Here is a 13,825-nt window from a genome sequence, read left to right on the forward strand (position 1 = left end):
CACCAACCGAGGCTACCGCACTGCCCCTTAGGAATGACCTTGTGGTATTTTCCTCAAAACTGAACAAAGTTTGCGGCAAACACCAAGTCACGTGACACGCCCTAAATCGAAATGACTGTGGTGGAAACTGGTCTCGGAGTTTTAGAAAAGAACTAATTTTTCCACGTGCCAGTGGTTGTGAAGTAAATATGTCCCGCCGCACTGATCTTACATCCTGTCACATTAATGTTTCAGAGCACTCAATATAAATATTAAAACTAATAGCTTCACTCTTCGGCTATTACTCCATCACTCCCTGAAATCATCATAAAACATTCAGAGCCTTTTAGAACATTTACACACTTGAATCTGATGGTGGGGAAGGGGGTCTAGCGCAGCTCAGCTCACAAACCCAAATTATAGTGGAAAGCTGTTTATGGAATATGCGTTATTTATTCATCATTTCAAGTAAAGTTTCAGTTCTGACGGAGGGAAAAAAAATCAAAGTCTGGCTATCTAGGGAGATGTCTGGAGTATTGCTTTTCTATACCGAAGACCAGGTAAAAAAACACGGAGAGAAAGAAGCATGGTAAAGTGCATGAGAATCCGGTCCCAAGGTCAGTCAATCTCAGGACCGGCTACGGGCAGAACTAATGGATTGTAAAGACACACGTCAGATTGATGAATATTTAAAGAGAAACTCCTCGGCAGAGACCCCTATAAATCAATCATGACTTATTGGCGCGATCAATTATGCAAACTTTAAAACATTTAATGACAGGTAATGAACAGGTCCCGGGGGCCCGCCAGTCAACAGTGTTTTGCAGTTGTAGTAACATCTGCTTAGGTGAAGAGCCGACAAGAAGCCATTTTTCTGATGTGATTGAAAGGCAGCAAATCGGAATATTCATGGGTGAAACGGCGTGATCGAATACGTACTCAGGCATTTCCGTAAGTTAAAATAATTGCCAATATTTTCTCACATTAATTGGTCACGCAGATTGGGGTTTATTCTTATAGAATAAATAAAGTAAGACGTGTTCACTGATTTAAAAATGTTATGCTGCGTACAAGGTAATGCACATATAACTGTTATTAACCTGAGCCTAAATCCATATTTTAATGAAAATCAGCAATGATGAAAAGGTTGTACAGATATAGCATGTCACAACCGTTCTCCTTAAAGCATTGTTTGCATCGCACCAGTGTTGGCTGCACATCTCCCCCCTCTCCTTCCACTAAGCACAGGACAGGACAGTCACATGCCAGGGTGTGGCCTGGAACCTGTTACCACAGTGCATTGGTTTGTGAGTCACGGTTCGGAGGTCTTTCAGCAGGCATTCATTCATTACTGGACTTTGCAGCTCACACAGGCTTCCATTATGCCAACGTTTTTAGGAACTGGTGTCACAGAGTGGAAGGAGAATCAGCGTGTCCATTATGGATGAAGGTGGGGGAACCACGAACAGTATGGGTGAGCTTCAGGCTGACATAAAGCCCCTAAGCCCCGACTCCATGTTAAGTAGGCCCGACTCCATAATTGGAAGTGGGAGTCGTCATTTTTACCCCAATTTATGCAAAATAATTGTCATGTCTGCCACTGACACAGATGTTGTCAATTCATTCAGGCAATGTCATAGATATCACAACTAATGTGACAAAATTGACGTCCATTTACCTTATATGTTCATAAGGATATATGTGAGACTCACACCTTAAAGCACATAACCTATGTCAGACTTATGTCAGAAATTCAGATATCTGTAAAGATTTAAGGGATTATTTATGAGAATCGGTGTCACTTTTGCACCACGTAAAGTGGAAACGCCTCTGCACTTCTAGCAAAACGGTGCCAGCACATGGAGAAAGGGCAGGAACGCACTGTGTTGCATAAATATGCTGTATTCCTGCCATCTCACGTTGGTGTAGGGCAGCTCAGCAAGGAGCCTTGCTGCGCTGGCTTACACCAAAATCCTACAAATGAAGGCCATGGTAGATAAGAACTGCTACTTGACTACTTGTCAGGAGAGGTCCTTCGCCTAGATTCTCCTAGAGGAGGTTGCCGGAGACGGTCTTGATTACAGCCAGTACACCAAGAAGATGCTACATCACACTTGATACAGATAATGAGCGAGCTGAATCGAGGAGAAAAGATTCCTTCACTGCATTTCTTTTTTTTGCAGGGAATACCGCCTTCACAACCGACTGATAACTACAGCATTTGCTGCCAAGAAGGTATGTAATGTATTGCTTCTCTCTAAGAAAATCTAGAAAGCAAGTTTTACTTTCCAAGCTCGCCTTGGTTGCGTATAGAAGTACGTTTTAGGGTGTTAGATTTTAAATAAAATGTTAACTATGTTAGAAATGTTAATTTTTTTCCCGTTGTTCACAGCGTGCCTGTTTACTGGTTTTATTATATTTTATGGGGTTGTTTTAGATGTGCTGGGAAACAGGTTCACTGTGTTGCAATAATATCTTTTTAGTTAAAAGTCTCTATTATTCTTAGTACCATTGTGTGTGTCTGTGACATTGTGAAGAGTGAAATAGGTTTGCTTCCAGTACCACATGCTCCAGATCCCAGTTTAGAGATTGTTAGTAATCCAAAAGCAATGATTTAACATCAACAATGCATTGGGTGGGGTTCTGCAGGGCTACAGTAACCTGGCTGTTGCATTCAGCGCTGGTGCTTTGAACCAAGTTCATCTGTGTCACCCTTGGATTGGAGGACAAACCTTGTAGAACTACTCAGAGTTGCAGTTTAGGCAGCAGGGCAGGGTGCAGCAAGTGGTATGTCAGTTGTCTGATGAGGAACACCTTCTCACAGAAAATGTTTTTCTTTGTCCAATCACCAACCATTGACTGTTTAGCATTCAAGCAAGAATATGAAAAACAGATTTTGTGTCAATTTACATCTTACTAGATAGGGAGATGCTTTGATTTTCTAAAGTAATGCAGTGCTTTTGGATATGGGTACTGTGAGAGATTTGAAGTGTGTAATTTTAACATCCAGATTTGTAAGACAGGGGAAATGCTGGTGAGATGACACAGAGTTGCCAACCTTCCAGCAGCTAGATGAGAGAAAAAGTCCTAACCAGGACCAAGCATGGGAGGAAAATGGAGGCAGCTATACCTTTGCCTTCACAGTTGGGTGTCCGCTACATATACCCTTCTTGGAGGTCTGTGCAGGTGGGGCAAAAACCACAATTCTTCTACTTATTGTGTGGCACCATGTCCCTTTAAACACCCTGTAAAGCAGGAACAGCAGTGAACTAAGTCATTGAAGTGGGAGCAATGAAGGGCTTGCATCCTAATTTCAGGCCAGCAGACTTAGGCCCTCAACTTGATACACTCTGGAGATTCTCTACAACATCAATCAAGGCATGCAAGAACAAAATAGTAAAGTAAAGGTCTTGATATCCCGCCAGAAAGGAAGAATCTATATCTGGAAAAAGTCCCCTGGGTGACCAGGGCACAGCAGAAGGATCCTTGCATCAACATGTCCAGCACCTTCACTCAGTTAAGCTAGATTGGAGTGGGAGTAGTAAATGTTGCCCTTTATTGTCCAACACCTTCCCTTAAATTATTTGATCTTGGAGTGGGAATAGTATATTTAACTCTTTTGGTGTCCAAAACCTTCCCTGAGATAAGTTGTATTGTAAGGTAAATGCACAATTTTGCCTGTTTTCCTGTACAGCACCTTACATGAGTTAAGTTAGATTGGAGTGAGAATAGTAAATGTTGCCCCTTTAGTGTCCAACACCTTCCCTGAAGTATATTATCTTGGAGTGGGAATAGTATATTGAACTTTTTTAGTGTACAAAACCTTCCCTGAGATAAGTTATATTTTAGTGAGAATGGACAATGTTGCCTCTTTAGTGTACAGCACCTTTCCTGAGTTAAGGTACTTTGGAGTAGGAATAGTAAATGCTGCCACTTTAGTGCCCAGCACCTTCCCTGAATTATTTTATCTTGGAGTGGAAATAGTATATTTAACACTTTTAGTGTCCAAAACCTTCCCTGAGATAAGTATTATTGCAGTTGGAATGGACAATGTTGCCTCGTTATTGTTAAGTAAGATTGGAGTGAGAATAGTAAATGTTATCTCTTTAGTGTCCAAAACCTTCCCTGATTTTTTTTAATCTTGGAGTGGGAAGAGTATATTTAACCCTTTTAGTGTCCAAAACCTTCCCTAGGGGTATCTTTTATTGCAGTGGGAATGGACAATGTTGTCTCTTTAGTTTCTTGCACCTTTCTTGAGTTAGGTTAGATTGGAGTGGGGATAGTAAACAATACTCCTTTAGGACCTGATTACGAGTTTGGCAGTGTGGGAGTGGACCACGACACCTGCGACCCGCTACCACACACCCCACCACCTGCCAGAATACGCGTTTACTCGTGTCTGGCGGGCTTTTTTTGGTGGCGCCTCTGAAAATGGGCACTGCAATGAGAATGCCAAAAACAGTTCCTTCACAGTATGGACTATTAAGTCCATACTGTGCAGGAACTCGGGAGAATGAACACAGGGGAGCGCTGGTTGTGCCCCTGACATGCACCCCCATGCACATGTGCAACAAGAAACCCTTTAGGTCCCCCTTTGTTTAAGGATCACCAACCATTTCATGGAGTAAAGACCTCCTTGACACCTTTGGTGGTCCTGAAGCTTGTAATATGAATGGCGGTGCCGCAGGGGATAGCCAGCATATTGCTGAGCCCCTGACTGCAACACCACCACCAGGTTATGGCAGTTTCATGGCGGTTCCTGCAGTTCAATGGCTGTACGACTGCTAAAGTTATCTTTAGGCAGTCGGACAGCTGGTGCGGTGGTGGCTGGACCACCAACACTGCACCCCTGCTGAGGACCGCCATACTCGATATTAGGCCCTTAGTGCCCATCACGTTCCCTGAATTCATTTATGTAGGTATGGGAACAACGTCTATCCCCACCTGTAGCCCACAGCACTGATGGTCCAAAGACCGCCGTATTACGAGTTGACCACAGTGCTAGTGGTGTGGATGAGGAGATCTTGTAGGGATGGTGAGTACTTTTACCAAATATATCGATGCCTGTGTGCGCCTGTTGACTGCATATGTGTCAGATACAAGCAGGGAAAGCAGAAGAAAGGGATTCAGGTTGGACTCTGCCTGGAAGAAGAAGAAAGGGTTGAGTACACACCTCAAATACTTCCTCACCTCCACCTTGAAGCAGGCAGTTGGACTACTGCTGTCAGCTCGTGGACAAGGCACCACCGGCATATTGTGGCCTGAGAACGCTGCGCAATCACGCAGGATCATGGATCCCTAGCAGTTGGTGCGGTCCTGTGGTGGTCCAACCACCCACATGGTAATAGGGAGGGTGCCCCACCAGTTTGGCAGCCCACAGACCGCCACTGTGACTACAGTGATCCTATGGACCACCGTAGAGATATAATAAGGACCTTAGTGCAGATTTTTGTAGGTGACACCATATACTTTGATTAAAATGATAGTAACATCCCTGTATGGCTGTGTGAGGGTATATTCTTATTATAGATTGAATCATAACTTGTTTGAAGTCACTAATACATTTCTGCTGCTTAGTGTGGTTTAGCATTTTCACATAGGCATTGCCTTGTTTGCTTGGGAGTTATGCATACAAAAAAGGTATATTAGTTTTTGGATTTTCACCATAGATGATGTGTAGTTGATGGAGTGGTTTAGGACACATTTTAAAGATGCCATTATTCATCTATATTTGACATTAGGCTAGTTTGAGTGAGTTTGTAGTGGTAGCAAATATAAATATAGGTTTTTCTTGACTTTCATTGTCATATAATAGAAATTCTGCCTCTTTGTGGGTGATTGTAAATTGTGGTGGTCTGTCTGTCTCTCTGAATGTTTTAGGAGCAAGTGGGGTTTCGCTGTTGGTCTTTTTAATTTGAGGCATAAGGTGTTTAAGGTGGATATTGATGGTAACTGGCCTGTAGGATGTTAAGAAATTTGTGTATATCTTTAAGAATTTGTGCTGTGGTTTCTTGGGAACTAGTGCTTGCTTCCTTTATATGTTCTAATACTTCTGTCTCTTCTATTTCTTTTTCATTGGAAGGGTAGTTATGTTCTTTTACACTAATTACTACAGCCTTTTTTTTTTTTCCTCATACGCCACTTCCCACCCCTTCTTATCTTGTAGCGCCCTTAGGTGGTTTTCAACTCAACTATGAGAGGTTGTTTCCTACTGCTTATACTGCAGGCTTATAGGCTTAAGGGAGATGGAAAGTACCACAGCCATGCCTGGTGAAGCAAAGCATATAGACTACATTGACCTCCAAGAGCATCAAAAGTGACTTAATCATTGGACCGATTTTCTTCTCACATCGTTAAAGTCACAGGATTTTGAACTCCCGTTCCCCTCAGCCATAGTGATGTAAAAATAAATTCCAAAACTGGTGCTTCCTGTTATTTTGACCAACCATATCCAACTTAGCTATGCCTCCCATAGCTCTAATCCACATTAAGTCTGTCGGAGGCTCTGGCGATACCCATAATTTACATATTTCTCTTTGAGCAATCAAAATGGCATAGAAAAACAACTTAGAGTTATCATCAAGGCCTTTACCATGTGTGTCCAATCTGCCCGAGATGATCTGTTCAGGGCTTACCGTAATATTTAGCTCCATCATTTTTGATAGCGTTGTACTTACAGCTGCCCAAAAATCTTGGATCTCTGGGCATGTGGCAAACATATGAATGTCATCTTCATTTGGGCTTTTGCACTTAGGGCATAACACCATGCCCCCATCCTTAAATTTAGCGAGCCTCTTTGGGGTCCAATATGCCCTGAGGAGAGTGAACAAGTGATTCCTCTTTAAATTTGCAGGTTTTACCACTTTGTAAAGAATCAACATATCTACTTGCCATTGTTCTTCTGTAGCGATCCTCGGCAAGCAATCTCCCCACAGGACCTCTGGTAGCTGAAAAGGGCCATCCTCCATTTCGACTATTTCCCAATACCATGTTGCCACTTCTTTTTTTATCCGAATGTTTGAAACCAGCTTCTCTTCGAACTCGTTGTGTCGTCCAATTAACTTTTCTCTACCTGCCGCCCAGCTTTGTATCCGAAGATACTTAAATTTTGCAAAGTTACGACCCCAAAGTTGCTCGCAGACCGCCCACAGTAACAAAACTGCTTCGCAGAAAAGCTCGCCCCAAACCTGTGGGCCTTCTGTTTTTAATGCCCTTGCTAATACATCCTCCGTCCAACTTGGAGCCCCCGGAGCCTCCCAGATTGGTGCAGCCGCACTGAAGTATGGGATTTTTGTCACTCGCCTAATACGGTACCACACCATAGCTAAATCTCTTAAGACCTTCAGTCTAACTTTTTTAAAGTACTTTGGATCTGCAAATTTATACAGAAAACTCCACAAGTGGCACTTTTCTACTTTCAACATGGCAGCAAAGAGGTCCCCTATTGCTAAATTATTGGGTATTCCGAGGAGCATTCTACAGTTTTTAAGCAAAAAAGCCCAGGAATAAATTTGAAAATCTGGAGCTGCTAGACCTCCCTTAGCATATTTTCTCCGAATTTTTTTCCAAGATAGTCTTGACCCCTTGGATCCCCAGATAAATGAACCAATTTCACTCTGTAATTTAGCTAACCCCTCTTTCTCAAACATGAGAGGAATAGAATCAAATAAAAAGGTCAACTTAGGAAGCACCATCATTTTTACTAAATGTACCCGGCCAATCATAGTTAGTGGTATTAAGCTCCAATTTCTCAATAGTACAGTAATGTCTTTCCTCGTTTTGGCCAAATTTACCAATGCTAATTGTTTTATATCTTGAGTGATTTGTATCCCCAGATATCTGATCTGTTTTTTTGAGATTCCAGGCTCCACCGCAAAATTCCAAACCATAATTTCAGTTTTATCGGAGTTTAATCGATATCCTGAGACTTCTCCAAACTTCTTTGTAATGATTTCTATTTCGACCAGTGATTTTGTCAAATTCGATGTTAAAACTACAATATCGTCCGCATATAGTCCTATCTTCCTTGACCAGCCCTGAAACGTGAAAGCGGGGATATTCTCTGTCACTCCTATTTTGCAGGCCAACGGTTCGATATAAAGGTCACATAAAAGCGGGGAAAGAGGGCACCCCTGCCTGGTTCCTCGCATGATCCTGATAGCTTTTGTAAGAACTCCATTGACCAATACCTTGGAATTTGGCGTGTGATATAATCGTGACACAATTTGAAGAAAGTTTTCCCCTAGCTGAAGATGCTCTATTAAAATTTTCAAAAACTCCCAATTTACACGATCAAAAGCTTTAGCAGCGTCTAAAGCCACCACCGCCAGAGGAAGCTTCTGCTCGACAGCGACATCTATACTACCTATCAGGGAAAACGTTTGTTCATTTAGGTGTCTACCTTTCACAAATCCTTTTTGGTCTTCGTGAATAAAGTACGGAATCACTTTGCCCAGCCTATCAGCCAGGATCTTGGCAAACAACTTATAATCACAGTTTAAGAGTGAGATAGGTCTATATGAATCCATATATTTCGGAGACTTGCCAGCTTTAGGTATGACGATTATGTTTGCCTGGTCTCATGATGCAGGAATCTCCCTTTTTTCAGAAAACACCTCATTGAACACCTTTGTTAGTAATGGTGCCAGCCCCTGCATCAAACTCTTATAGACTTCTACAGGAAGACCATCGGGCCAGGTGCTTTGCCTTTTTTTGCCTGCCTAATACCTTCCTCTACCTCTTCCTGCCTGATCTCTCTATTCAAAACTCTTCGGTGTTCTTCCGTAGAGGGCTTTAGAACTCTGACCCACTCCTCCATCTCCTGCCTGTCCGGATGCAGATCTTCACTATACACTTCCTCAAAGTGATTATAAAATGCTTCCACAATCTCATTTGTGTTTGAGGCTAATTTTCCTTCTACACCCACCTTGATCTCTTTTATCATATTTCTAACCCGATCTTTCCTAACCTTCCATGCTAGCATTTTGCCTGGATTTTCCCCGTATTCGAAATGATCCTGCCTAGAAGCCTCCCATCTCTCCTTCACCCTTTTATTAATCACGGCAGTGAGTTGTTCCTTTAACCCTTCCAGCTCTTGAAGAATCTCCTCCTTAGGAGCTACCCCCGAATTTATAATAATAGTTTCATACTTTCGGATTTCCTGTTCCAAACTCCGTACTTCCTGGTAGTATACTCTCCTTCTCTTAGCCCCCAGGGTTCCCAGTCGCCCCCGGAGAAAAGCCTTGGTAGCCTCCCATACAATGTCCAATCTAGTTGATCCTACATTTTGTTCGATAAAGACCTCAAGCTCCTGTTGAAGGGACTGCATTACTCCCTGATCTTACAGAACTGTACGATCTAACCTCCAGACTAAATCCAAGTCGCATCTCCCGATTTCCAATTCTAAGGAGACCGCTGAGTGATCGGACAAATGAACCCCTACATGTACAACCTCTTTCACTTTATCCGTTATTCTTGCATCTAATAAAAAGAAATCTATTCTGGATCTGTGACTGTATTTTTTATTGTAGTATGTATATCCAAGCCCAGTCCCGGCCAGCCTCCTCCAGATGTCGCATAACCCAAACTGCTCTATTAAATTTTTAACACTGGCCGCCATTTTGCAATTTCCCAAAGCTCTACTGTTCGCAGATCTGTCAAGCTTGGCATCCAGTACTGTATTAAAGTCCCCTGCAAGAACTACGTAAACTGACAGCCCTGTCATCTCTTTTGTCAGTTCTACCAACGGGGTGACATCGTCCTGATTGGGGCCATAATATCCAATAATGCTATATAATAATCCAGCTATCTTTAAGGTCACGATCAACCACCGGCCTTTCTCATCCGCTATGCTACTCTCTACCTGGCAATCAAGCCCATTTCTAATTATCACAAGTATTCCTCTAGTAACCATTGTTTGTGGTGAACTATAAAAGTACCTTATCCACCGAAGTCGACCCAAAAATTGTTTGCTCTCCTCCTCCGTTAAATGAGTCTCTTGAAGGATCATTATGTTTGCTGAAGTATCTCTTAAGTACTTCAGAATCCTGTCTCTTCTCGCTTTTACCCTTAGACCATTAACATTCCATGACACCCATCTCACCATCTGTGTTTTTCCCCTCGTGCTCTTACCCTCCGCCATCATATATTGATTTAGAATTTTTTAACCTCAAGGTGGTCCATAGCACATGAGAACATTTTTGTTTTTCACCCCCCCTTCTACCTATCCCACCCTCCCCACGCCTGTGCCCTAACTGTCCCCCCCTCCCCTTCATACCCCCCCCTCCCTGGGAGAACCCTTCCAGATTCCTAAGGCCCAAACCTTTGCCCTTTGAGTGCCGGTCACCAGCAGAGGTGCTACCCAAACTTCTATAAATAACCCATTTATTTTTATTTTTATGTTTTATACTGATTACGCAACCCGTGAGTTCAACCTACATCAATTAACTATGCACCACCACCCTGACAGTGCTCCAGGAAACTATCCACGTCTTCCACAAGTCTGAAGGAGTAAATTTTATTATTCCACATAACTTTTAAGAAAGCTGGAAATTTTAACTGCACCGTCGCCCCCAATTTCCTTAGGGGCTCAATTCGCTTCCCCAGCTCCCACTGCCTATTTGCGGTAACTACTGACAGGTCTGATCTGATCTCAATTTTTGCTTCCCCCACCATAAGGGAGCCCTTCTTCAATGCCATGGCGAGAATCCTTTCTTTTAGGCTATAAGTGAGGAAGTTAATCAAGATCCTTCTACGTTTAGACCGATTTGGATTCAGTCTGAAGGGATCGCGGTGGATCCTCTGTATATCAGCAGCAATCTCCCCTTTCATACTCTTCTATCTGCAGTTCAGATTTTAATAAATGGACCACAAAACCTTTTAAATCTTCTCCCTCCTTTCCCTCTGGGAGCTTCAAGACTTTCAGGTTATTTCTTCGCTGCATGTTTTCCAACCTCTCTAACCGGTCCTCGTAAGCTCTCTCTCTAAATGTAACCTCTCCGAGCTCCTTACAGTTATCTTCCACTGCCGCCTGCATCTCCTTAACCTCCTGTTCAAGTTTTCCTGTCCGTGTGTTTAACTCGTCAAACTTAGCCTCCAATAAACCCACTGCCTCCCTAATGCCATCCTGCTTGACTTTAGATTCCTCAAAGCCCCTATGGACATCTAGATCTAATTTTCTTAGAAGGGCAATAACCGTGCTATCTGAATGCATCACTCCATCTCCTAAAGTGGCACCCTCCTCTTCAATCCCGTCAATCTTACCCCCGTTCTCACTAACTCCCCCTCCCATATGTTTTTCTGATTCTATCGGGCTTTTAAATGGGCCACCTTCTATTGGAGTTGCTGTCAGACTGCAAGCCTGGGCCTCCATCCCTCCCGCTTCTGCCTCTGGAGCCTCCTCCACCTCCAAAATTTTATAGCAGTTTGGGCTCAAGTGTTCCGCCCAATCTGCCCAGCTGTTATTCAACTCAGTTGTTAACTCTCCCTGCTTACAACCTCTGGCAAGAACCAATGTCTTGGGAACAGGTTTACAATAAGAATTTAAAGACGGGTTGGTAGAGATTTTCTTCCAGAGGAATCCTGACCTGCTTGTTTGCGTTGTTTTTTTAAAATTCAGCTTGTATGAAGTTTTACTCTTCTGCTGTGTGTTTTGAGGGCTCCAACCCCCCCCTGCTGGCTTCCCTGTACTCCTCAGCGCGTAGCCTGAATTAGATTTTTGTGGGCTTTTTCCTTTCTCCTTCGGCCGGGTACCCACCTCCTTACAGTTATTTAATTCCCCAGCTGGGTTGTGTGAGAGGATTTCAGAGCCGGGGTGGTCCCTGCTTTTAAGGGGTGAGGAAACAATTGGCTGAAAGTGACTCCCCTCCTGTGCTGTCCCTCTCCCCACAGCTCCACCTGCAGAAAACTGAAGCCTCGCCGCCGCCCGCCTACCTCTACCTCTTTCTGAAGCTGCACGACTCCAACGCTCGAAGCCCTTCGGCGAAGACACCTCAGTAAAAGTTCCTGCTGCTTCCTTCTCAGCTGCTTTCACTGACACTAGTGCAGTGCAGCTTGTAATGCCCCCGTCCGCGTTCTCCATAAGCCGCCTCTGCTCTCTGCTTGCCGACAGAAGCCTGCCGGCCTCTCGCTCTCGCTCTCACTCAATCGAGGTCCGCTATGCCGCTGCTGCCGCCTTGAATTATTGAACCCTCGCACACCTTAACTCACACGGGTTAGCAAACTTGAAAATCGCCGCGATCCATCGCTATTCCTCGCTATTCCGCCGTGATTCCTCTCTTTACTCGCTTTAGCACGCCGTCTAAGACCGGCACTCCCGACCAGTCTCTCTAGCTGGCCGCCATGTTCCCCCTAGCCAGGCCCCTAGACCCTCCCTAATTACTACAGTCTTGAGGTGCCCTCCCATAACATTTTTTTTTTTTTTTAACATCATTTTTATTGCATCACCAATATAATTGTACAGACATTAGAACCAAAATTATAAATCCACCTAAAACAAGAAATGACCTCGTCCCTTGTTCTCCATTCCGGGAGGCCCGCCCCCTCCTTAGGCGCAGCTCGGCCTCTGTCCATTAGTAGTCCTTGTAATACCTTACATTGTCCGACACTAGTAGTACCAAAGTAATGCTGGGTTGCTTTTGTGATTTTCACCCCTCCCCCACCCCATAATTTCGATCCCCAACAGCCCGCCAATTCCAGCTTCCTTCCCCCCCCCCGTGGTCGCGCTGTGCTAAATCACTGTCGAAAGAACGTCTGTTGTGGCGTAGGAAGTACATACATTCACTAAGGTATGTCCCCCGGTAAGGTGACAGGGTTAGCCGTATCCACCTCCTCCACGTCCTCCCGCTCCTCGTCAGCTGTTTCTCGGAGCGCCTGCACCATCATTTCCCACACAGTCGCCCTCTCCATAGCCTTCTCATCATTCGTTCTCCAGGCCACCTGGTACCTCAAGGTGCTCTCACACGCCGCCCACCGCAGGCATTCCCCATACCATCTTTTATATGTGGGCCCTGTTCTCGATTTCCAATTTCTCGTTATCTCCCGCTTAGCCAGAATTAGCCCTAAGTCTATAAATTTGCTGGTAGTCTTATTTCTAGGCGTGTGTGGAAACCAATGGAGGACCCCCACCGCTTTCGTGTACTGAATGTCCCTGTCTGTTGCACTGTTGAGGGCCCTCCCAATTTCCTGCCAGTAGTCCCCCAGGGAGGGGCAGTCCCATAACATGTGACCCAAGTCCGCCCCAACTGTATTGCACCTGGGGCAAGCAGCTTGTTCCACCCCAAAATATTGTCGTATTTTCCCCGGCGTGAGGTATGCCCTGTGAATGATGTAAAAATGGATTAACTGAAACCTGGCGTTTCTCGAGCTTTTCCGTACTCGCCTCAGCAACTGGCCCCAGGTCGTGTCAGGGATCTCCAATTGGAGGTCCAGCTCCCATTTGGCCTTCAGAGCCGCTAGAGGCTGTAGGGTCTCCCGCAGCATCCTGGAGTACAAACAGGTGACGGCCTTAAAGGTCTCTGCTGCCATCATCGTGTATTGACATGCCATAGAGGCGCCCGGTTCCTGCAGTCCTTCCCCCCAGTGAGCCTGCATGGCGCCCGTGACTGCCGCGTGCAACAAGTAGTCGCCCCTCGGCAGGTCGAACCGCTCCTGCAATTCCTGAAACTGCAGCAGTACCCCATCCTCATATAAGTCGCCCAGCATGTGTATCCCCGCCTCCTCCCACCCTAGTAAGCGCGACCAGTCCCCTCCGTGAGGGAGGGCCGTAACCATCCCCAACGGGATTTCAGGAGCGTACATAAGGCGGACCCCCGCTCGCTTACGTGCCCGGTTCCAGCAGAGTCGGAAT

This window comes from Lissotriton vulgaris, chromosome 1_1 (genome assembly GCF_964263255.1).
Source record: "Lissotriton vulgaris chromosome 1_1, aLisVul1.2, whole genome shotgun sequence".
Lineage (NCBI taxonomy): Eukaryota > Metazoa > Chordata > Amphibia > Caudata > Salamandridae > Lissotriton > Lissotriton vulgaris.